Consider the following 24,381-nt stretch of genomic DNA (forward strand, 5'->3'; position numbering starts at 1 on the left):
AGTCAACCTGGCATGCATCACCGAGGCCTGGCTGACTCCAGAAAGCAGAGTTCCCCTCTTAAAGATGTGCTCAGCCAGTTTTAGAGTTTGGCACCAGCTAAGGCCCCAGGCTGGGGTGATGGGGAGCAATGGTCATCTGAGAATCTCTCTTGGCCTTTTGACTAATGGACAGATAGCTAGAAAAATGAGCTTTGTTTATGTATATGACCCCTACAGTGAGATTATTATATGCTCAACATTATCCATAACAGAGGAATGTTCAGTGAAGATGACAGAATTTGCAGAGGTGACTAAATTGACTTCCTTGGTCAAAGAAAAGACAACATCTACATTTATGGCTGACTAGAAATCCTTTATAAACTTTTTGCATGAAACAGAAAAAAAATGTACTTGTGATCTGTGATTTTGATAATTAGAAAAAATAGATTATAAAAAAATGAGAGCTTTTTAGTAATCATAGAGTAAGAGATATCTTTGTAATCATTCATAAATTTGCTGCAACAAAAATTGGAAGCTTGTTTCTTTTTTTCTGCACTTATTTGTTTTCTTTTTCTCTGTTTTTTTTTTTGTTTTCTTTATTCTGCATTAGTTTTTGGTATTTTTTATCTTCTCTTTAAAACGTTTAATAAAATTTATGCAAAAAAGTGTAGTTCTTTAACATTTACCTAGTGGGTGCATTGTGGCAGCCACTACCTGGTAGTCAAAGATATTAAAAACTATCCCTTTGCTGCCATGTAGTGATTGGTAGATTGGTAAGTCAACAAATTAATAATTTTTGACAAATTTTGTGGATGGATGAAAGAAATTCTAGAGCTAAGCATCTCTTTCAGGCACATGAAAAAAATTTTTTTGTTGAATTCTGGCTCCAAAAACATTTGAACAGTAGGTGCAACTGAGCAACACAAAGCCAGACCATTACTACTTTGTAATTAAAAGAGATGAATTCTTCATTACCATCTACCGGTTATTGATTGATTAACAGTTAATAGGAAAAAAATGATTGGATGGAGCATCGACATCTTACAGTACCACTCAGGCATATATTCTGCATGGAAATAGGTGGTGACTTTTCTCGCAGTTCATGATATTCAAATTTCAGTCAGAAAAAGCCACCAATCACTGCTCTTATAATGTCACAGAGACGAGTTGCATAGATAGCAGCACAGCATGGCCCTTTTCCAGATGAGTATTAATGGAGAGTTTGGGGTCCAGAGTGACTTATGCCGTTATGATTTCCTCCCAGCTCCAGGTATGAAAGTATGGCAAAGTCACTTTATGGATGAAGCTTAAATAGAAAATCACTATGAATCCTTTCACGTTGATTGTGTGCATATCATGTTCTTCTGAGTTCCCCAGAATTAATATCCAAAGACAACAGCTGTTCATACTGAACAGACATTTTCCAGTTATAATAATTTCCTTTATAGTATCCTGTTGTGTATATTCTAAACAGACCAACATAAATATAGATGCTTTCTCATTTAAAACTAATACTAATATCAGACAGGAATTTACAAAGAAAAGATCACACAACCAGATCAGTCAGATGCTGTTTAACAAATACATACAGGCACAGGGCCTGCTGAGGAGATGGGGAACACAACTAAAATTTTTATTTTGATTGCAGGTCTATCAAAAAGACCTAAACATAATTAAGAAAGATTAGAGTCGTATAATTTCATAATAGTAGAATGACATTTTAAACACATTTCAACATAAGCACCAAACAAAGGGTTAAAAACAATCTGGCTTCTGATTTACCAGCTATTAATCTTATGCTTTAAACTTTGGCAGAAACAGACATGTACTCTGTGACAGATTTCATGAACAAAATGAAGAATTAGAAAATGAATTTACATGGTTTATTTAGCATAAGACAGGATTTGTATTCACTGTAATTTGTTGAGCAAAGCAGACAGTCAAAAAGACAAGTAAAATAATCATCTCTTGTTTTATCAGCATCGGGTTTGTTTTTCCTCCGTTTGGTTTTTCTTTCAGTACCCAGATTTCAAAAGGAGTAAAAAAAGAACGAACCAGAACTAAAATATGAATAAGCCACAATTCAGGATGCAGACATAATATAAAGCCATAAATAAAATAAGTCAGGCTTAGTGAACCAAATCCAAATTTTATTGTTGTTAAAAATGTATGAATTTTAAAGGAAAATAGCTAAACAAATCAGTGTTTAGTATGTGTTAGCCAGAAAAGAAAATGAGTGGGGAAACAAAAAGCAAAGAAATCAAGATAGGCAGCCTATACTTCAAACATTCAGTTATGCAACAGACTAGATTGGTAGAGACAGAGGCAGACACAAATGAAAAAGCAAAACCACTTACCACTGGCTACCGGTTAGTACTCTGCTTACCACCAGTGTTCAAGGAAATGCAACATGAAATTTGCGTTAAAATGCAAATTAAAGAAGAGATGCTGTTATACATAGAGCCCTAGTTATAGCAGTATAGCTATAGCTTTGATTCCAGTATAGCTGGAATAAAATGGTTAACATAGCGTACACTCATCTCTAATCTTTTGCAAGCATTTCTGATGAATGAATCTTTTGTTACGTAAACAAAGATTCCTTTAGTATTGAAAAGTTTCAAGTCCTTGCCTCATTGTACTCTTATATTCTGTGGAAGCAATTAAAGCATGCAGATAAGCCAGAGTACTTTACAACCATGCAGACTTCTCTTTTTAAAACTAAATTAGTTATACAATATGCAGTGCAAGATACTTGACGAAGTTCTCAGACTGCACAGTGTCAGAGTAGTCAACTTTTTTCCTCTTAGGGTGGGAACCACAGCCGTATTGTTGGACTCAACCACAGCCATGATTTGATTACCAACAACAGAAAAATGTGGAACAGGCACATATAATTGATCCCAGCAGTTGGTAGGAAAAACAAAAACAGCTATTATTTTAATGTTATCAGACAAATTACAGAGAAATCTATATGTTAATTGCAAATTTGAATCTTCCAAATAGTTCATACATAAAGGAATTGACTCGTGCTCACACGTTGGCTATAATCTGTTACTGCATTAAAATTTATAAACATCTACCATTTTTTATAGTTATGGATTATGCATTATATTCAGTAAGCCAAAATTTCACATTTTGTCATTAGGTTTTATGGCTATGACTGCAAACCTGTGGAATCTTACATGAGAGTGATCTGCACTGAATTCAGTGGGATTATATTAAGCAATGGATAAAAGAAAAATAGGTGTAAATACCGGTAGTTTCTTAAACTTAACTGTAAGAAAATGTAACTTTTCACTCATTGTTTCACTCTGAGCCAAAAAAAAATCAAAATACAAACAAAATACTCACATTCTTTTTAGTTCTTCCCAATGTTTCTATCACAATTTCTACCTTACACTAACCAAGAGTTTCAGGTAATCTTTTGTACTGTAATTTTATCCATTTAGTATAAAGTTATTTCTGATGGTAGTCAAAGCTTTTCCTTTCTAATAAGAGCTTCTTATTCATCCAGAGTTAATGAAAATATTGTTCCTATGTCAAATTAATGCCAGGAGGATGGGCAAGATATTCCTACTTTAAAATATAAGAACTTTATTTCACATCAGAAAAAACTAGAAAATACAGCAAAATTCACTGGTAGATCTCAGATGATAAATAGGTCAGAAAAGATTTCTGATTTTCAGTTTTTCAATAATGATCACTGGTTCTATCCTAAATTATACAGCTGAAATAAATAACATAAATGAAACCCAAAGGAAATAATCCAGAATGGATTTATATGTAGACAGCAAGAAAAAGTTAGAGCACATGGTTCAGTCATATTTCTGAGCTCAGATGTCATTAATTAATGTTATGTTTTTGCATAGGCTTATGGTTACTGTACATTACAATTGTAACAAAAATAATTTAAAAAAGATTTTCCAAACCTGAGGTCTGTCTTTGATATGAAAGAACTCATGAATTAGTTTCCCCATTTTTCAGCACTGAAGCCTCTCTAACCACCTGAAAGCTGATTTTCCAAAACAATATGAGATGTGACATAAAAACATGGAAGTTTCAGGGGGAATTACTGGAAATTGTGGGATCTCCCAATTGTGAAAAAAATTTCTTCCAGGCATATAAGCAACTTTTTGAATCAATCCAGAGTTAAAAATTAAAACAGAATAAAAGTGGTTTGTGGTAAACTTCTTATTTTATTGTCTGCTTATAACTGAAATAAAATGGGAGAAGATTTTCTCCTGGGTGCACTCAAATTGGGAATGCTGAAGTTGGAAAGTTTTCTCTATGGTCATTGTCCAGAAGGAATTTAAAACTTAATTTCCCACTTTCAAAAATCTCTTGGACCACACCAGCTCTCAAAAATTATATAACTGTCTGACAAACTATAGGATTTTAATCCTTTTGTTTTTAGTGAAAAGCTGTACAAATGTTTACAAAAAGATAGTCTTGCCTTAGATTTTTAATTATAAAGATACAATACTGAAGGAAACAGAATGGGAAAGAGAAGAAAAACTTAAATTTAATGCAATGATTCTTAAAATATTTTTTCAATAATGAGCTAAATACATTTTATTATATAAAACCCTGACAGGCATTTCATATATTATTGATATATGGAGTATATTTCTGCTTATCTTATTGTAGACCTTTGACCAATACTGAATTAGAGGGTTGTCTGACTATTCTTGTGTCACCCCAAACAATGCTAGAATAACATGTACTGTCCCCACTACCAACCTCTTATCCTGTCTCTTCTGTGCCTGTTCTGAATCACTGCTGACTGATACTGTGCCACTCATCATAGGAAAGTTTATTGCTTTTTTCCTCTTGCTCCGATACTGGTTCCATCACCTGTTAATGAGGAAAACATCCAAAAAGCAGGAGGACTGGGGTGGGCCCAGTTTCTCTCATTCAGTTTATCTATCCCTCCTTCCTTTTCCCACATCTCATTTTAGCATCTTCCAAGCTAAAATAAAGATATGGCAAGACAATAGGGCAGAAATATCTCCAGAAAGAACAGTCAAGTCCTGCCTTGTTTGTGCAATTAAGTCCCAAGTCCTAAGAAGCTGGAGAACTGAAATTGACTAGCTATTGGTAAAAAATCAAAAAGTGAAGTTGGGAAGTAAACTGGCAATTCAGTAACAAAAGTCTGATTCAACATCCCACCTTGTTTTCTGGAAGCTGAAATGAGTGGAACTGCTCTATTTTAAGGGAAAGGTACAGTTTAGAAAACAATTAAAGTGGAATACCCCATATAAACTTCTTTTCCCCAGATAAAATGGTAAGTCTATCCTCCTTTCCTGGAAGCCTGGAAATAGTTTCAAAAGCAATAGAAGCAGTCAATAGATATGAAAGGAACTCAAAAAATAAAAATACAAATGCTGAAAAAGTAATAGTCAATGTGAAGGCATTCCCACCATTCCCAGGATTTGGCAAAATACATCTCTAATCTCATTGACAGCAAGTCAGCAAGTCTCACTTACAGGTATACAAGTAAGGTATAACAACATGTTAGATGTTACACATCTTGAAGCCATGGTGAGCTGGTATCATCTTAAGAGGAAACGACTACTTTAAATCTGGTATATCTAATGATAACTTACAAGGAAAAGAGTGGCATTGTCAGAGCATGATTGTGTTGCGGTAAAGTGCAAGTGAGGTCATGGCAAGTCACCCACAACATGAACTGTTAAAATATAATACATCTTGACACCCTTTTTTTCAAATCTTCACAGTTTCATTTGCACCTACACCTTCAGAAAAGAATAAAATCTTCAGCCAAGTTTATCATTCTAGAGATTTTTCCATTTGGTAATAGGATGCTCAATCAATAGTACCAGAGGCTCCTCACATGATACAGAGTTCAATAGACGTTTCTTCTTAGAAGGCCGACAATCAAATCAAAAAGGGTGGATGGGTGAAGGCTGCTTTAAGGTACATATATGCAAAACAATTCTTTCCAATACTATCTTCTATAACATAACTTAAGCAAATGCCCATATTTATTTTCAAGAAAAGTTTAATAAGAAACTGAAGAATCTGATTAATATGATTAATCATAAAGCTAATCCAATTCAGGATTAAATGGAGTGATTATTTCTAATTCTATATTTGCTAGTCAATACATCTCTTAAAGAGAGCCAGTTTAGTGGTTAAGGCATCAGTCTAGAAATTGAGAATGTGAATTCTGATCCCACCTTAGGCACAAAAACAATTAAGTGGGCCAGTCACTTTCTCTCGGTCCTAAGAAGCAGACAATAGCAAACCATTTCAGAAAACCTTGTCATGAAAATTACAGGGACTTGTCCACAGAGTCATCAGGAATCAAAATTGACTTGAAAGCCCACATATTTCTTAAAGAGCATAACCAGTTCAAACCTTACCATCTAGCTTACTATCCAATTACTTTATGAATGATAGCTCTTATATTGTTAATAGATTAGGCAGTAGTCAGGAAAATGCAGGGCAGTATTTCTTGAGTATATTCCATAAGACATCAGTGTTCTGCAAACAGCTTGCAGAAGTGTCATGTGAAAGTAATTGTGTACCTGGCCCAACTCTCTGCTACTTGTTATTATACATGTAAAGTTGTACAAATCTTTATCAAAGCAATTTGATTATCACCCCAGTCAGCACTGTAGCACCTCAAGCAATACTACTCTGCTGTTATGTAAACTTCCCTACCTGTGCAGAAGTTTCATTCAAAGCAAAGGTTGAGATGATGCTGTTGAGTTGTTTTAATCAACAAGCAAGATAAATGTGTGCATCACTAGCCACCAAGTATTGGTGGCCGTGATCCCCTGGGTCAAGTCCATAGCCACTGGCTTCAACTTCAGCATGAAGCCTTCAAGTGCGCCTTACAATTACCAAGCATTCCCATTCCAAATACAGGGAATAAAGCCTCAATGCCAAGGTCATCCTTGCACAGTTCTCACCTGCTAACACTTGGCAACCATAAGCTAGCAAAGCAAAAGCAAGTCGTATTTCTATTTTCACTTTTGAGCAATGCTCTACCTTGGTTTGTTACTGGACAAAAACCACCTGACTTTGCTGTCTTTATTACTGTCATTCAGCCACCTGAAGAATTCACCATTCAAGACAAGTGTGTCCTCCAAAAGAGGTCACATAGCCACACATTTTAGTTATTTTATGAAACAGGTATGTTTAAAAAAATATTGAATACTAATATGTTTTAAATCCCTTTAAAAATATGCTACAAAGATAACATAAAGTGTCTGGGTTAAAGAAACCCAAGAAGGTCAGTGACCGAATGAGCAAATATCTGTATTTCAGTTATTAACCAGCAAAATGATAATCATGTTATATTCAAATAACTTCAGTTAAAAGCCAATGTGACAAAAGGAGTAAAAATAATGGCACACAAACACCAGTTAAGATTTATATGGGAAGCATATAAATTTAATAAAACTATTATTATCATGTAACTATAGTTCAATAATCCATGCTTAAGCAAATAAAGCCATTCAAAAAGAGTCAGATATGAAAATCAGCTTTTTCCTCACTGAAAATCTTATATTTGATGACTTTCTCATAAACAGTAGAGTCAAGGTGGACTGTTGATTAATATATATAATTTATGGTTCAGCTCAGAAAGCAAGAGTCAGTTTAGTCCAGGTAAAATAAGATTAAGGTATCAGACTATAAAGCAGGAGAGACTGTGACTTCTAGTCCTGCCTTAGGCATGAAAGCCAGCCAAGTAACTTTCAGTCAGTTACTCTCTCTCAGCCCAACCTACCTCACAGGGTTATTGTTGTGGGTGGGGAATAAGAAAGAAGGAGTATTAGGTGTATTCATTGCCTTGAATTATGTACAAAAAAAATAAAGACGAGATAAAAATAAATAAATACGTTTGCATCTAAAAGCGATAAATGGTTTGTCTATTTGTTCCTGTACTATAGAACAGGCATGTGATTTGATACAGATAAACTTTTAAAGTCAATTATGTTAAACATTAAAAATTAATGCTAGTTAATTAGTCATCATCTAGCTCCTAACAAGCTAGATGATGAACCTATATTTAATAAATAGGTAGACGTTTGATAATTCGTCACTAGAGCAAATCTATAAGAGGACTTTACCAGATTATACTAGTTTAAGAAGCTAGCCACTTAAGGCAGAAGAGGGGGGAAATGGAGACAAATAGCATATTATATTACTAGGTATGAATTGCAGAGGTATGGATTTGAATATATTATATGATCCAGAGTTCTATCTGAAATTTGCTTCATGCTGCATGCTGCATTAGTGAAATAAAAAACCCATTGTACATGGAAAAATATATGCAGTATTCAAATGCATAGATCTTTACCAGCAATTTAGAATGATAAAGTTGAAAAATTACTGATTATATAAACTGTCCCTCTTGTAAATTTTATGAAATTGAAATAGACACAACCAACCAAGATCTTTAAACTCAGTTTTATACTTCATTATGTTTTCTTCACAAGTCCTGAGACTGAAAAACAAACGCAGAATAAATTTTCATTCAGTTTTCTTCTTACTAAAAATAAACTAGGAGTGACTTTATTGGAAACAGAGTCTTTCTAGTTTCTAGCTGACTCTGAAACAAAAAAAGCAGACAAATAAAAAATGACTAGAGTTATAATTTTGACCTTTTGGTATAGAGTTAAATGTTCGTTATTCAAGAAATTATCTGAACTTAATGTCTGTCTGAATTTCAAACCTTTCCAGTAAGTACATTGTCAATCGTTTATTGTCACATAGCAGACAGAATAACTATATATTACAAATTTCACTGAAAATGTTTTTTAAAATGTTTTACATGAAAAATAAATACTTCAGTGAATCTAAAGTAAACAACTGCTGTGAATGCAGGAAGGGACACCACCCTAAGTATCTCTATTCATTTCCAGAATCTTCCATATTTTAAATGAATCTAGATATAATAAGAAGTGGGAGTATATTGTCTTTGAAAATTTGAAGTTGGCAGTAGTTTTGGTGTATCAAGTGAGATCAGGCAGGTAAACAATGCTAGCAAGCCCTTATATGTGCATATACATACAAAAGCGATGCAGGACTCTCTGAAAGGTATACGTCTTTCAGTTTCATGTACTGCAAAAGACAGTACAGAATGAAAATAATTAATTGGTAATTCCAAATATGCATCACTTTGCATAATTGTTAACCAAAAGGATACAATTTGATTAACATTTTTATATGACAGATACATTTTGATAAGAAGTGTTAATATATAGTACAAGTATAGATATATATATTGTTCTACAGTTGTTTTCAGAATGTGATAGATAGCACATTTTTATGTTACCCTTATGCAGAGAGAGGGGGGGGAGGGAGGAAGAGGAGGAGACTTGCTAAAGCCATGTGGTTCCTATTAGAATCCTAATAGTATTTTGCAAGGTCCTGCTCACTGCAGCAGACAAATTCATTTTAGATAATTTAATGGATGGCACTGGAAACCAAATTATCTCTCAAATCACATAGCTAGACATTACCTTTATCCATGACACAGCTTATCAGTCTAAGAAAAAAGCCAAAAGGAAAGTAAGACAGCAGAAGGGTAGGTTCAGCTCATAATTTAGATATAAAACAGAATCAAATTAAGAGGCAATGCAAATGTATGTACAAAGAAAATGAATTGTACATATAAAATATCTGCAATCATAAAAATTAAGAGCAGCCCCCTAAAAAGTTCAATGCTGATTTTTTAAAAAATAAATAAATAAAAGACTAAATGACACGGCATTAATAGATAACCTTTGAGATTATTATGCTAAACTTTTTAGCACCATCACTGAAATCATTTTAGCTTCCTTTGCTGATACTGCAGCTCAAGCTACTTGCTAAATGACATCCCTCTCATTCTTCACATTATTTACTGATGACTGAATCAGGCTGAGATGGAGCTACTCTTACTCCCTTGTATTATAAATGTATGATAAAATACATTTCAGGTGAACTAAATAACATGTGCTCCTTTGCATTTTCCCAGTGTAGAACTGACTTTGGGTGCTTCTTCCATTTTCATACAAAATCACAATTCTGAAATACTCAAACTGCAGCACTATTCTGCTCTATACAGTGGAACTGCATTCTGTATCACTCAGTAACACACCATAGAATGTATCTCTGTATTATCACACAGAGCTTATGACAATTAAATGCTATATTTTCCTTCCTTCCTTCCTTCCTTCCTTCCTTCCTTCCTTCCTTCCTTCCTTCCTTCCCAGGGTTATTTATTGAAACTGTACCCTCTGGCAAAACTGTGTCACCTTCAAAATAAGGCTTTTATACCTCAATAATATTTAAATATTATGTAACATCACATTTGACATACATGCTATCAATATTTTGTTGCTGGGAAAAATGTACTAGAATGTTGTCTCTTTGCTTACTAGGGGAAAGCAGTAGTAATATCAATTATTTGTGTTTTCTGATGAGATAAATGGAACTTTTCATATGTCATCACTGAATGTGATATGGTCTAGGACTAGGTAGTATGACAATATATATATATGGATCCTCTTCTGTATTTTGCATAATCTCTGAGCTAGGCAGCAAATGTGCATGAATGTTATATAGATAAATGATGTCATTTAGACAGAAGATGCAGCAATTGCTGTGTGGTATGCTGTATGAAATTCTGTACCTACATATAGTAAGTACATCAGTCTCTGCAGAAAAATAAGTAATACTAAATAACCAGGCAACATGTTGTCTAGAGATCTTGCATACTGTTTAAATGATGACGTGTTCTGTATTGTAATAATGCAGATATGCTTGTATGATAGGGTGTTCCTGTGCACATGACATGTATAGGTTTTACTAGGGTAAAACTTCTCTATACTATCCATCGGTAGCAAACAACACGGAATTTTGTCTCTCCTTAGTATAGGGTAGAATGAAGGCTAGAAAGCTCATTTGATGTGACTGAAAGGCAGGGCATTAATCATTATGACATTTGGTACAAGATGATGCTGAGAGGAATCTTAAGGAATTTTACATAAGCAGGGAGCTGAAACAGAAGATGATCGTTTGACAGTTGGTCTGTTGCAGAGTGCAACAGCACAAGGGAATAAGTGGCGTCAACAAGCTTATCTGATGACAACCTTGCGCGGTGGAGCATTCAGTTCCTTTGCACTTGCGCGCACAAACCTGAATTGGTCATTCCCATTCCCCAGTGCAGCTGAAGAAAATGGACCTTTTTTTAAATTAGCATTGGAGTTGCCACCCGACATGGCCTCGTCCCAACCGCGCCTCCTGGCAACCCATTCCCCACCGATCGCAAGATAAGCTTCTTCCAAGATGTAAATAAAAGCGGAACCCCGGAATGGGAAAGCGCGCGTTATTTACGCGGGTTTGTGTATGCGTGTGAGCAAAGGGTGGGGTGGGTGTAGTACCGGCCACCCCTCTACCTCCGCGGGTTCTACAGAGCGCACCCACCTGCCGAAGGCGTGTCTGGCTGGAATGGGGCGATGTCCCGCCTCCAGGAGGGCCAGGGGAGGAGGGGGAAGCCATCTTCCGTCCCTCGGCTGAGTCTCCGGTCCGTCAGTCCGCTTGTCTCTCCAGTCCGACGGAAGGGTCGCCTGGTGGCAAGTGCCGCCAACCGCCGTCTAGTCCCTAAAGCAGCGCTGAGCTCCTTTTGCCGGGCTTCTCAGTCTCTCTCACCTTCCTCAGTGACCCGTCGCCCTTCTTCCTTCCAGCCTCGGGCAAAAAAGACTTGGCACAGCCGGTCAGAAAGAACGCCCGAATTTCCCCACAGCCGCTCGCCTCCGCCTGCGAGGAAGTGGGCGGGGGTGCAAGCGGGGGCCGGGAAGCGCGGGAAGGGCACGCGACTGGTCAGGGAATGACCTTCCCCGGGAAAGTCTGAGGCGCAGCTGCCGCCGCCGCCGCCGCAGCAGCTGCTGCTGCTGCTTCCTCGCGCTCTGGCGGCGGACGCCGTGGCGCTCCTTCAGCGCCTGTGCTCAATCTGTTCCTCCGGGTCTTGGTGCAGCAGCAGCAGCGGCGGCGGCGGCAGCAGCAACAGCTTCATCTGCGCGCGTGCGCGTCGCTGACTGGGGAGGGGGGAGAAGGAGAGGAGAAGGTACCAGCGCTGGGAGTACCGTAGCGCTCTTTCCTCCTTTTCTCTCCCTCCCTCACGACACGCGCGCGCGCGCTCACACATACGCGGAGCGCGAGGGAAAAGTTGGATCGGGAAAAAAAAGGGGAGGCTGCATTCGCGATGAGGTCATGGACAGCGCCTTGAAATACGGCCGGTGGCTGCCGCTGCTGCCGTGCCTTACCGGCTGGTGAAAAGCGAGGAGAGGGTGAGGGCGTGGAAAAACGGATATTAAGAATCCACCTACCTCACCCCCTAAACATAGCACCAGACGGCCGTATGGTCCGTCCCGGCGTTTCTGCTGAACGAATTGCAGGATTGTAGCCAGTCGGCACTCGCCACAAAGGCGGCAGAGGTGTGGTCGCGCAGGCTTAAGGTTTTGCTTCTGTTCTCGGCAGGACGGTCGCAGGAAAGCAAAAGAAAGGGGGATTGGCAGAGCAAGCCTATTCAGGCCACCTTAGTAATTCCCAATTCCTAGATTCTAGGCTAAAGCAGCCGGATTCCCCCCAGTTGTCACTGTGGCCGAAGCTGAATGCGAAGCATGGTTCAAACTCTGCTAGGGAGCCTCCTTTGGCTCTGGGATTGCAGCCTAAAGCTAAGCAGGTTTTACATCACCCCAGTTTATTTGGGGCTAAGCCCCATTAACTCCATAACCATCAGCAGGCAGGACAGGGTTGGGTGTTGTAATTTTTAAGCGTACTAGCAAAGTGGAACTTTCCTGATCCAGGGTAATATATCTGTCTTTAAACAGGGTTTTAAGTGCCATGAAAAATGATAAGATGCTTGTTTTTATTTTGACAGCCTTTTACCTTTATTTTGATGCAATGTTTTGTTGCCATGTTTATTTTATAATCTGTCTTGTATTCTAGATCAAAATAAAATAATGGATCACTGAAGTCTCCCGTTAGCACAGTGGTCATCAATGGAAGCATTAAATAAATGCAGTATTTGTTCTTTTGAAGCAACAGGCAGGAATCTGTAATCTTAGAGTAGTATATCTGATGGTTGGATGTTTTTCTATATTGGAAAAGCGCAGGATCTTTTACATAGCCTCTGGAAACCACCAGAATATGGGGTTTTAAAAAATGGAAACTAGCATCCTGAAAGAATAGCAAGATTCTTCTGGCTGGCTACCAACTTTTTCCTATGAGCTTTGATTTTCAGATTCTTAGAAAAGTTTTTTCTCCATCCTGTCCTCTGTGGCAAAGCTGATGAAAACACAAAAAACAAACCTTTTAATGGCTGTTCCTGCCAAAAGATAGAAATCTGGCTCCATATTTCAGGGCTTTCTGCCAGCAAGCAAGGACGTCCAGACAAATAGATGTAAAAAAAAAAAAGATCATCCATTAATTGATACAAGGTTGTTGACTGCTCTTTCCTCAAAATGTATTGATACTGAACATTAAAATCAAAATTTTAATATATTTGTTTTAATATAGGAAAATTGTTTTATAAATAGACAACTACTGCCTCAAATGTCTCTCATTTTTCTGATTTAAATAAAAAGTACCTCCAGTTAAATCTGTTTAAAATTGAAACCTTAAAAATGTAAAAAGAAGGCAGGCAACAGGAAAGTGTTGGCTCTGCTTGGTTCAGCAAAAAAAGAGTTCCCAGAATCACTTGGATCAAGATATTTTTAAAGATCACATCTTGTTTCTAAAAAATCAATAGTCATTACAGTACTTTTGGTTATGTTGGGATGTAAATGGCTTCAGTTCCACAGACAGCTCTCTTGATTCTTTTCTCTCTCTTATATTTCTCATTCAGAGCATATGTATATATTAATAATATACCTATCACCCATCTATTAATCTGTATATCTGTCAGTTTTCCTTATATTTCGACAAACAATTTGACCACTAATATACATATACTTTTTGAAATAGTTTAAAATACACCTCGGTTTGAACAACAGATCTTCTCAGGATCACATGATTCAAAGTCCAAATGTTTGTCATCTAGTTATTTGTGTTTCCATAGGAATTAAATGCTATTATCCATTTATAATTTCCTGTCTGCATTGCCGCTTAGTACTCCATGTCATTTTTCTGGCTCCATCAATCCAGGTAGAGGTTTGCATGAAAAATTAACTTCCCTGACTTTAAAAATAGCAAGGTGCCAGTTCAGAATCAAGTTTAGCAGAAAAAAACTGATCTGTTTTTATCATAACCCAGGGATCTGGAATCTAGAGTTCTCTTGATTCTTCCAAGTAAAACCTCCTGATTGTGCATGCAGTCACCTTCAAGACTTTCATATTATAGGTAGTCCTTGCTTGGGTAATTAGGACTGGAATTTCCATCACTAAGCAATGCAATCATAAAGAGCAATGTCACATGACCATACTATTTAATAAAAACAGTTCTTGCAGCACCCAGTTACTGTCATTAAGAAAATCACCATGGGTCATTAAGAAAGACAACTTTCTGCTGGCTTCCTCATTTACTTTGCTTGTGGGCAACTGGCAGGAGAAGTTGCAAATTGCAATCATGTGACCATAGGATACTGCAACAGATGAAAATGTAGGCTGGCTGCCCGAATCACATCTGTGTGATCCTGTGGGTGCTGCAGATGCTGGAATTTTGACATCCAGTTGTAAATACATTTCAGTTACAAGTTCATGTGGTCACTGAACTAGTGGTCATTAAATGAGGAACATCTGTACATCCAAAAATGGTTACAGAAAAATATAGCAGGAGAAACAATCTATGTGTGGTATACTGTGTGTTTTTTAATGGCCTGAAATGGCTGCTGTTGTGCTGCTGTAAGTTAGCAAAAGGAGAAAAAGAAGAAAGGAAGCTCAATTTTGTGACCACTGGCTGAAGGACAGGAGGTCCTTTGGGGGGGAGGGGCTAAAAGATATTCTATTTTAGAGTCCATTTCGGGAAAGAAATGTTTAAGGTCAAACTCTTCAATCTATATCTACCCAAGGAAAGACAAATAGTCTAATGAGATCCTTGTAAACTGGTGATCAACAATGAAGAAACGTGGTTGACCCATTCTTGAAGCTGTTCTGGTTGCTTGCACCTGACAATTCTAACCTTGAAGTACAGTTGTATTTGAAATACTTGAAATACAGGTGCAGTCTGATAAGTGGAACTGACTGCTATCCAGGACTATTGTGGGGCAGATGTAGACCATGCTACCAGTCTAACCCAAAATTAGAAACAGAGAGGAGAGAAAAATAAGGCCTATAAAAACTATTCTAGAAGGGAGTGGCAAAAGTTGTAGAGTAAAGTTGACATGCATGTGTGGAGCATTTGTTGGTTCCCAGATTATAGAGGGAGAAGAAAAGTCAGCACATGGCTTCCCTAAAGGAAGAGATGCAAAATCCCAGAGATGGAATTTTCATCCAAGACCCAAGACGGAAACCCTAGTTTCTGGGAAAGGATGGAGCAGAAGACTCCTGAGAGAAATTTGTCTCCCAACAGAAAAATAGCAGATAATGATCAGCTGAGAGGATTGATGGATAGGAGATGAGTAGTACTGAGCACATGTAGGCTTAAATCCAGCATATTCCTTGCTTTTTACTCTGTTGGTAATTCCAGAAACTGGGAGAGAAAAATGAAGGAGGAAGGAGGAAGTTAAGCATTTGGAGAGTAAAAGGGGAATAATCTTCAAATACCCTATCAACTGGAGATGGAAAATTTCATAGGCACTGAATAAAATTTTGCTGGATACATTGGCACCATAAGTACTGGGTGAATTAACCCTCTGTTAGGCATGTGCAGTAATTTTGCCATTAACAGTCTAACCATTTAGTCCTTCATTGCCAAATCAAATAGTCTATTTTCCAAAGCATTTTAAATTTGTCTTATTTTTCCCAATAAGTTATAATTTTGTTGCTTTTTAATCTTGTTTCCAGTAAAGGTTAATTGTTATAATGGTTTATTTTATTGTGCTTTTATTGCACATTGCACCGTATCCATCAAGATGAAAAACAGGCTAGTAAATTGTAAACAAATGAATAATACCCAGGTGTGCATTGCTTTGTCAAATTTCTGATTATTAGGAATGTTTACCAATACTTTGATGTAAATGTTATTCCAGATGTAGTATGTTTTAGCCTACTTTGGATTACTCGTCTTTTTTTTCTATAAGAGCTATAATTTCACACTCCAGTTCTTTCTGCAGAAATGGCCTTTAGGTTTTATGTAACATATTTACTGTGAAATGTTACAACTATCAGTCCATAGAAACACTTGCATCATTACCATCTACTGCCAAGTTATTTCATGCATAAAAAGTATTTACATAACACAGTTAATGTTTTCCTGATATTAACCATTTTTATTCCTTCATTTGCCTTTTCATCTCATAAAAAAGGCTTGTTCAATACCAATATACAGTACAATTCCCTTTGTGCCCTTTGCTTTAACTGTATGTGGCAAAAATTTCTTGGGTGACTCTAGGTAATTGCTATAGCTCTGCTCAATTTACTTCACAAAGATGAACTTATTGGAGGAATGGTGAGATATAAATATAATAAATGCAAATATCCTGTATAATAACATTTAGGATAAAATTCTATCTGAATGAAGAGGGACTTAAGTCTGAATCTCTATGCATAGAATTATGCTGATAATATTGATATTTTGTTTTAAAAAAAAGTCTTTTAGCAAGGCTTCCCCATTACATCTAACAAGAGAACTTAGCTATAGATCTGGGGCAATGGTTTAAAAAATCAAAACACTAAAAGGAGAGAGATTCCTGTTATTTTGAAAAATAAAGATCTATATAAAGATTAATAGCATGATCCTGAGAAGCCCTAATTAGGAAGGAGTCCAACTGAGTTAGCCTCTGTAGAAAGTGAGCCAAGAAATACAGGTTTAGTAATGGATACTTTCTGGGCTTCTATTCTTTAAAGCAATGTTTCTCAATCTTGGCAACTTTAAGATGTGTGGACTTCAGCTCCCAAATTTCCCAGCCAGAATTCTGGGGAATTCTGAGAGTTGAACTGCCTGGGTGTTTTGGGGTCAGTTATTCTCTCTGAGCCCAATACACCTCATGGGGAAAACAGATGGAGGAAGAAGTATTAGATATGTTTGCCACCCTATTTCTACTTATAAAAATAATTTTGTGTGTGTTGCCAGGTTGGTGAAGGGTGGTATATAGGAATGCAATTTCAGCCATGTCAAGAACAAAAGCCAACCATAAGCAGAACATCACAGTAACTACAATTTATAGATACCTATTTCCATCTACATATATTAATTTAATTCTGAACTTATATTGAGGATTTAACAAGGCAGAAAATAAATCAAATTTTGAAGGTAGCATAAACACTATTGGGAATAAGTTGCCTCTGCTTCTATTTTTGTGTGAATAATGAAGTAATTTACTTTTTTTGATAAAATTTGTACCTTGCTGTTTTGAAATGTTTCTGAGTCTAGGAATCTGCTCTTTTAACTAAATCACTGCATTATATGCAGTCATTGATTAGAAAGTCAGGACAACTGATATATTATCATTCCTGATTAAAAACAGCAAGTATCAAACATAATCTCTGTTTGTGAATGTATAATTCCATCTTCAGACATGATGAAAATAACTAATGGGTGGAATCCTTTGTGTTTTGAATGTCAGCTACTTAAGACTCTTCTCTAGTTTCTGATTCTGTGCTTATCCATCATACAAGGAACACAATGAATTTGACATTAAATGCTCTATTAAAAAGTGGATACTAATTCTAAATGGGTATCTAGAATTAGTATAGTACAAAAATGTAAGGAAACTCTTATTATTTTCTATTTATTTCTTTTTGTATGCTATCTGTCATGAATATAAATGTCAAATGGGCTATCCATATCTTTAAAAGCATATAATATTGCCTTATATCAAAATTATCTTTTGTAATTATCTTTCTCAAATATACCTTCTCAAATATACTTTTTTGACTACTGGAGTAAAAAGCTATCCAACCATTTTATTTCTTACACCTGAAATTATGTTAAATTTACATTAAAGCAAAATAGCCATTCCCAAATAAATTAGTGAGAGAGAGTTCCCCTGTCATCTCCTTTATTGGAAGCTTAAGAAAAACTGATTTCAAAAACAAAGATAATGAGATGATAGATATAAAATAAGCTCAGGAAAAAATACGTTCATGGGCAAGTCAAAGATTATGAAAAAAAAAGATATGTATCAAACCCCTAGTAAGAGAAAACAAGATTTTTACAAAGATTTTTGAAATCAGATTTATTGAAAGAGAAGAGATAAGATTACAAAAATGCCAATGACTAGGTATTTTTCATTTTTAGAACCCAGTTAATTCTTGTTGCTAGGCCAAAGCTTTAATTCTCTTGTTCTTGCTCTTGCTAACTATTCTTAAAATGTATAGAAGAGTTGTCTATTTTCCTGATAAAGGAAGAATTTACAGATGTCTAGTTTTTTTTTCAACCCACAATCCTTTTTTTAAGTTCTGAGAAATCCATATCATGCTTGCATCTCTTCATGTTCCCATAAAACACCTTCAATCTCACTCAAACAGGTTAGCTGATTGATTTTAAAGTTAATGGATAACATAACCTAACAGATTTTATAATTTAAATTGGATGGCGTTGGAATAAAGTGGGAAAATATTCTAATACATGTGCAACTATTGACAATTTAAGATTGAATCGTAGATTGGAGATAACATGAGAACAAGAAAGGATGTCTATGTCAAAGCATGTTGAAGCATGATTTGTCTGTGGAGAAATGGAAGTACACACTTTCTAAAATTACTTTTTAGAAGCAATTCAGATGAGTCTGGCACAATTAAATATCATATTCTAAAAAAAAAGCTCAGCATTCCAGTCATATATACATCCCACTTTGTGACTCTAAAAAGTTGACATGATAGATTGAAAGGTCAACAAAGCCCAAATCTTACTCTGTGGAAGTAGATTTTAAGCTAAGACTGGATTGATATCTATTAGGATAACATAAAAGTTCCTTGGAAGGGAACTAATAATAGTTAAAGACTGTGGTAAATGTCACAAGATACAGGAGATTTACTTCTGAGTACCTCTTAGGCTGCTTGGTTGAAATCCTGGTCCCCTAAGGTTCTGAAACGTAGATCTGAATTAACACCTAAGTAAATTATTAATGTCAAAGCAATTTGCCGCACCTAACTGGTCTTGGCGGACACTGAAAAATTTAAGTGAAGTACTGGGATAGGGGATCACTAGGGAATTCTGCTGCTGTAAGCCAGACAGGGAATTTGAAAGAAGACAATGACAAACCATTTCCATATTATTGTTACACAATATGACATAATCAGATGTTGAGCTCAATTTAAAAAAACTACATTTTAATTAAGTAGAATAATGGAATTGGACACAACAGGAAGAAAACACATTATTTTCCACATACCATAACCAGTTGCCATTATATTAAAAATTGGCCATAAGAAATGTTTTACTGAATTAGATAAAAACCAATTAATCTTTCATTCTCTCTTCAGGTATGCCAGCTCTAGACCCAAGAAAGGTAGTATATGTTAACAGAAGATGGAGAAGCAGGGCCTTTTTGGTCATAGAACGCCCAGAACGGAGTTCCGGCACCTTTTTTGGATGGAACCTTGTAGGGTAGGCAAGGCGGGTTGTATGTCATGCGTGAGTTCCGGCACCTTTTTTTTTTTTTTTTTTACAAAAAAAGCACTGTGGAGAAGTATGTTGAAATAAACACTTAATGCAGTTTAGTAATAGAAAGTCATTGCTACCATTCCTTATGTGCAATAATCTAACCCCTCTATTAGATTCTGGCTATACTGCTGAGAATTAGAAGAACTGAAGCTGTATATCGGGAAAGTTCAGGAAAGCTGGTAAAATCTATTGACTATTTCATCTAGTGCTAAATAATTCTATATCGTAGCATTCTTTGAAATGCTGTTGCTCTGGAACTATTTTTAACTATTGTTATTTCATTAATGAATGTAAATCAGGAAAAGGTTATGATTGCTTAACATAATAACAAAGTACTATAACTATATAATTATGGCTGGAAGTAGAGGGCTTTTTAAATTATTTTCATCATTGTTAGGATTAGGATAACTGGGAGGATAAGGTCCCAAAATTAGAAAGTTTTGTTGCTTTTATTGTGTTGTTAAATAGAAAGGGCTATTCAGAACCATATTTCAACACAAAGATCATCAAGTGACACAAGAAGTGTTGCTAGGACTAATTATTGTGAGACTAAGAGCTAGAAAGAGTTTTAGTATCCACTGCAAGCATTAAAAAGCCAATTAATTTTTGCATATACAGAAAGCTGCTGATAATCCAAATCAACGAAATTATAAAATTATTTCACTCATGTGGTTTTAATGATAAAAATATTATAAAGTACTTGTAAGTTTTGGTAACAGACAATTCTGTATCAAGGAGTAGCCTGTCAATAGTGGTTTCTGGGCAGTATAGATCAGAGGATGGCAGACCGGAGGGAAAGGGAGGGGGAAGCATTTTACGTATGCACACATAAAATGTACACACGAGGCCATGAGCACGCACATGACGCAAACGGGACAGGGCTAGCGTTTGCATGATAATCACTAGCCATGCCCCATTCTTGCGCGGCACAGCGTTGTCTGTTTTTGCACCCGCAACACAGCACTGTCGTCCTGTTTTCCCCGAGGCGCGGTGGCAGCGTTTTCACGTGCCACAGCTGCAGCACGTGAGGTGTATGTGCGTGCACACATGCACGCACTGGCCAGCCTGTCCCGCGGCTCATTACCAGGCCACGGCCCATAGGTTGGGGACCCGATATAGATGACATTCTCCACTGCAATTAGTTTTTAGGTGTCAAGCCCCATGGGCTCGACATTCACGGGAGGGGGGAGAAGGCACCAACGCCAGCCGCAGCACACCCCATAGCGCGACTCCAGTGACGCCGCCAGATAGGGAGGTCTGTGGGAACCAGGGACTGGTAAGGACGCTGATAGAAAGCGATCCTTGCCAGCGTTCCTAGGGCCAAGCTGATAGGGCCCCAAAAGCCTTTTCGGGTGGGTCACCTGGTGTAGCTCTCAACGAAGTACCTACGCCTGAGGGTGCCCTGTAAGAAGCTGGGTCCAAAATACCTAGGGGCATTTTGGGTTACACAGATTATCAATCCAGTAGCCGTACAGTTACAGCTATCCCGGTTCCTGGGGAAGTTACACCTGGTCTTTCACTGTAGCCTACTGAAACCAGTAGAGGGTTCCTCCTGCAGGTCCATGAAAGGGGTACCAGAGCCTGTCACCAGAGACCAGTACGAAATACAGGAGGTCCTGGACTCCCAGATCTGACAGGGACAGCTACAGTACCTGGTGCGGTGGACGGGGTACCCTATTAGAGGCGTCCTGGGTGGGGGAAGCGAATGTCCATGCCCCTCGCTTGTTGCAAAAGTTCCATTGACAGTGTCCCAGTAAGCCGGGAGGGGGATCGGCTGAACCGTCCGCCACAGCAGGTGAACGCTTACATGTTTCTCCTTGCCTTCCAGGTGGACTCCTGGTAAAGGGAGCTGCCTGTCAAGCCCCGTGGGCTCGACATTCATGGGAGTGGGAGGGAGAAGGCACCAATGCCAGCCGCAGTGCACCCCGCAGCGCGACTCCAGCAACGCCGCCAGACGGAGGCCTCGCAGCCCAGGACCAGCGCCCAGGACCGGTACCATCGAACAGCTGGGCAGCCGCACAGCTTGGCCCTAGGAATGCCGGCAAGGACCGCTTCCCGACGGCTGGGCGACCTCATGGCCTGGGTCCGGCAACGCTGACAAAGAATGCCGCCAAACTGCTGGGCGGCCTCACAGCTCGCAACCGGCACCGCTAATAAGCTGAGCGGCCTTGTGCGGCATCAGCATGGCAGCTGGTCAGTGCTCAGGAGGGGAATGGGGATCCTACTTCTGCTGCGGAGAGGCTCTGGCAACCAGCTGCGCGGCACGGAAACTGGCGCCAACCAGCAGGGATTAGACGGCGGCCCAGAAGGGAGAGAGGGCCTTGCGGTGCTGTCTTTAGGAACAGGCACCGGATGCTGGCCTGCTGACGGGGGGTGGAGTTGTGGGAAGGGAATGTATGTAAAGCGCTGGGAGATCAATCCCAGCGCTGACTTTGCTTGTCGGAATAAACTGCTTGTCAGACCGTTCCTGTTTGCCAGTCACCTTGTCATCCTCTTTTTGCGTCTGTGGGAACCAGGGACTAGTAAGGACGCGGATATTAGGGCCTGTTTCTTTTAATCTGCAGAAAGAATTATTTTTTCCTGCCATTAGTTTAGCACCAAAATTAGTATTTGCATTGTCTGCACCAAATCCAAAACTTGTTTCTTAACTTATTCCTGACAAAGGACTTAAACGTTTTTCCACATATTGTGTAGCAGCTTTATGTCCAGATATAAAGTAAAAATGGTTACCTTCACATTCTTACAATATTTTACTGTAAGAAATACCTTCATACATAAAATACTGTGTGAAGTAACAAAATGAATAGAAAATAAATATCATACATTTTCTTTGCTATAACAATTTCCACAGTCTCAGTGCATATATAATTTTTGTTCAAAAATTAGGAATCTCTTTTTAATCAAGAGTATGTCAATTGCGCCTTCCTTGGAAAGAATGGATATACAATATATTCTAGTATCAGACCAGTCAATAAAAGTAAATGGAGGAAGAAGCTGTCTATTGATAGCTTTGGAATGTGCACAATTTAACAGCTAAATTTTCCATAATGAGCTAGTCCTGTTAGTGAGCTACTTTTAACTTTTAAAACACATGGAGCTACTTGTTGCTTATGTTGCTGATAAATATCAGAATGTCAATAGTTGAGAAACTAAATTAGTTTCTAAATTGTTTTGCATACATTTTCCTTGGATCAATAGTGGATTATTAGAACATGTCTTCTTTTCTTATTGTTCTGATAGAAAATACATACAAAATTTAAAGCAAGAAAAAGCATTTGGGGGGGTTTGGTTGAAGCATCACAAGAACTTACAGAAAAAAGACTTATGAAGTTAAAATGAAAACACCGTACAGGTAGTCCTCGACTTACAGTTTGATCGTTTGAAGTTACAACGGCACTGAAAAAAGTGACATGATTGTTTTTCACACTTATGACCACTGCAGCATCCCCATAGTCATGTGATCAAAACTCAGATGCATGACAAATGACTCATATTTATGACAGTTGCAATGTCCTGGGGGTCATGGGATTACCTTTTGCGAACTTGTGACAAGCAAAGTCAATGGGGAACCAAATTCACTTAACAGTGTTACTAACTTAACTGCAGTGATTCACTTAACAACTGTAGCAAGAAAGGTCATAAAATGGGGCAAAGCTCACTTAACAATTGTCTTGCTTAGCAACAGAAATTTTCGGCTCACTTGGGGTCATAGGTTGAGGACTATCTGTATCTGGTGTGCAAAAATAGAGAATTCTCAGCTACTAAGGGAAGCAATGAAATATCGTAAATCCTTTAATGGGAGCATGACATAATGGAACATCTGTATATTCCTTTCTGAGAGCTTAAATGAAACTGGACTGTATGTACATCATTCTGATAGATTCTTAAGAAGTTAATGTCATACCAGATAAAAAATAACAGATAAGAAAGGTAAGATCCAAGCCATCTGGACTGAGTCCAGCAAGATGGGGCTATGCAATATGGCAAAATACCAGTCTTAGTGTGTTTGAAAATATTTCTCAAAGGTCATGAGAAATAATGGTGATTATATCATTCATATCTACAAACTATCCTGTCATAGTTAGTATATGAGTAGATGGGTATGCCACTGGAAAAGTAAAAGTATATATCTTTGGATTGGAGCCAGAAAAAAAGATTTTCTTCCTTGTTCACAAGAAAGAGGATAGAATGCTCTTTTATGCAAATTCTCTTTTGTGTATTTCTTGTGATTGAACGAAACTGCTCCAGAGGACTGGTGGAAAATTTGTGAGAGATGACTAACAGGGGCCATAATAATTACTAAATATTCTTTGCTTATTATGAAATAGAGCTTCACAGGCTCCTTTATTATATACCAATACTGAAGAATTATTTTGGGTTACAAACAGAAAATATGGTGCTAAACCCATACTTCTTAATCTAGTGCAGGGGTAGGCAACCTTGGCTCTTTTATGACTCGTGGACTTCAACTCCCAGAATTCCTGAGCCAGCCATGCTGGCTCAGGAATTCTGGGAGTTGAAGTCCACGAGTCATAAAAGACCCAAGGTTGCCTACCCCTGATCTAGTGCAAGTAATTTTGATACTGCAAGTGTAATAAGACTGATGATATAAAACTTAATTTTGATTCTATAATTTAGGTTTTCTTTAATAGAGTACACGGCAATACCTGCGTCACT

The sequence above is a fragment of the Protobothrops mucrosquamatus genome, unplaced genomic scaffold (genome assembly GCF_001527695.2).
Source record: "Protobothrops mucrosquamatus isolate PMUCROS unplaced genomic scaffold, P.Mucros_1.0 scaffold314, whole genome shotgun sequence".
In the NCBI taxonomy this organism is placed as follows: domain Eukaryota; kingdom Metazoa; phylum Chordata; class Lepidosauria; order Squamata; family Viperidae; genus Protobothrops; species Protobothrops mucrosquamatus.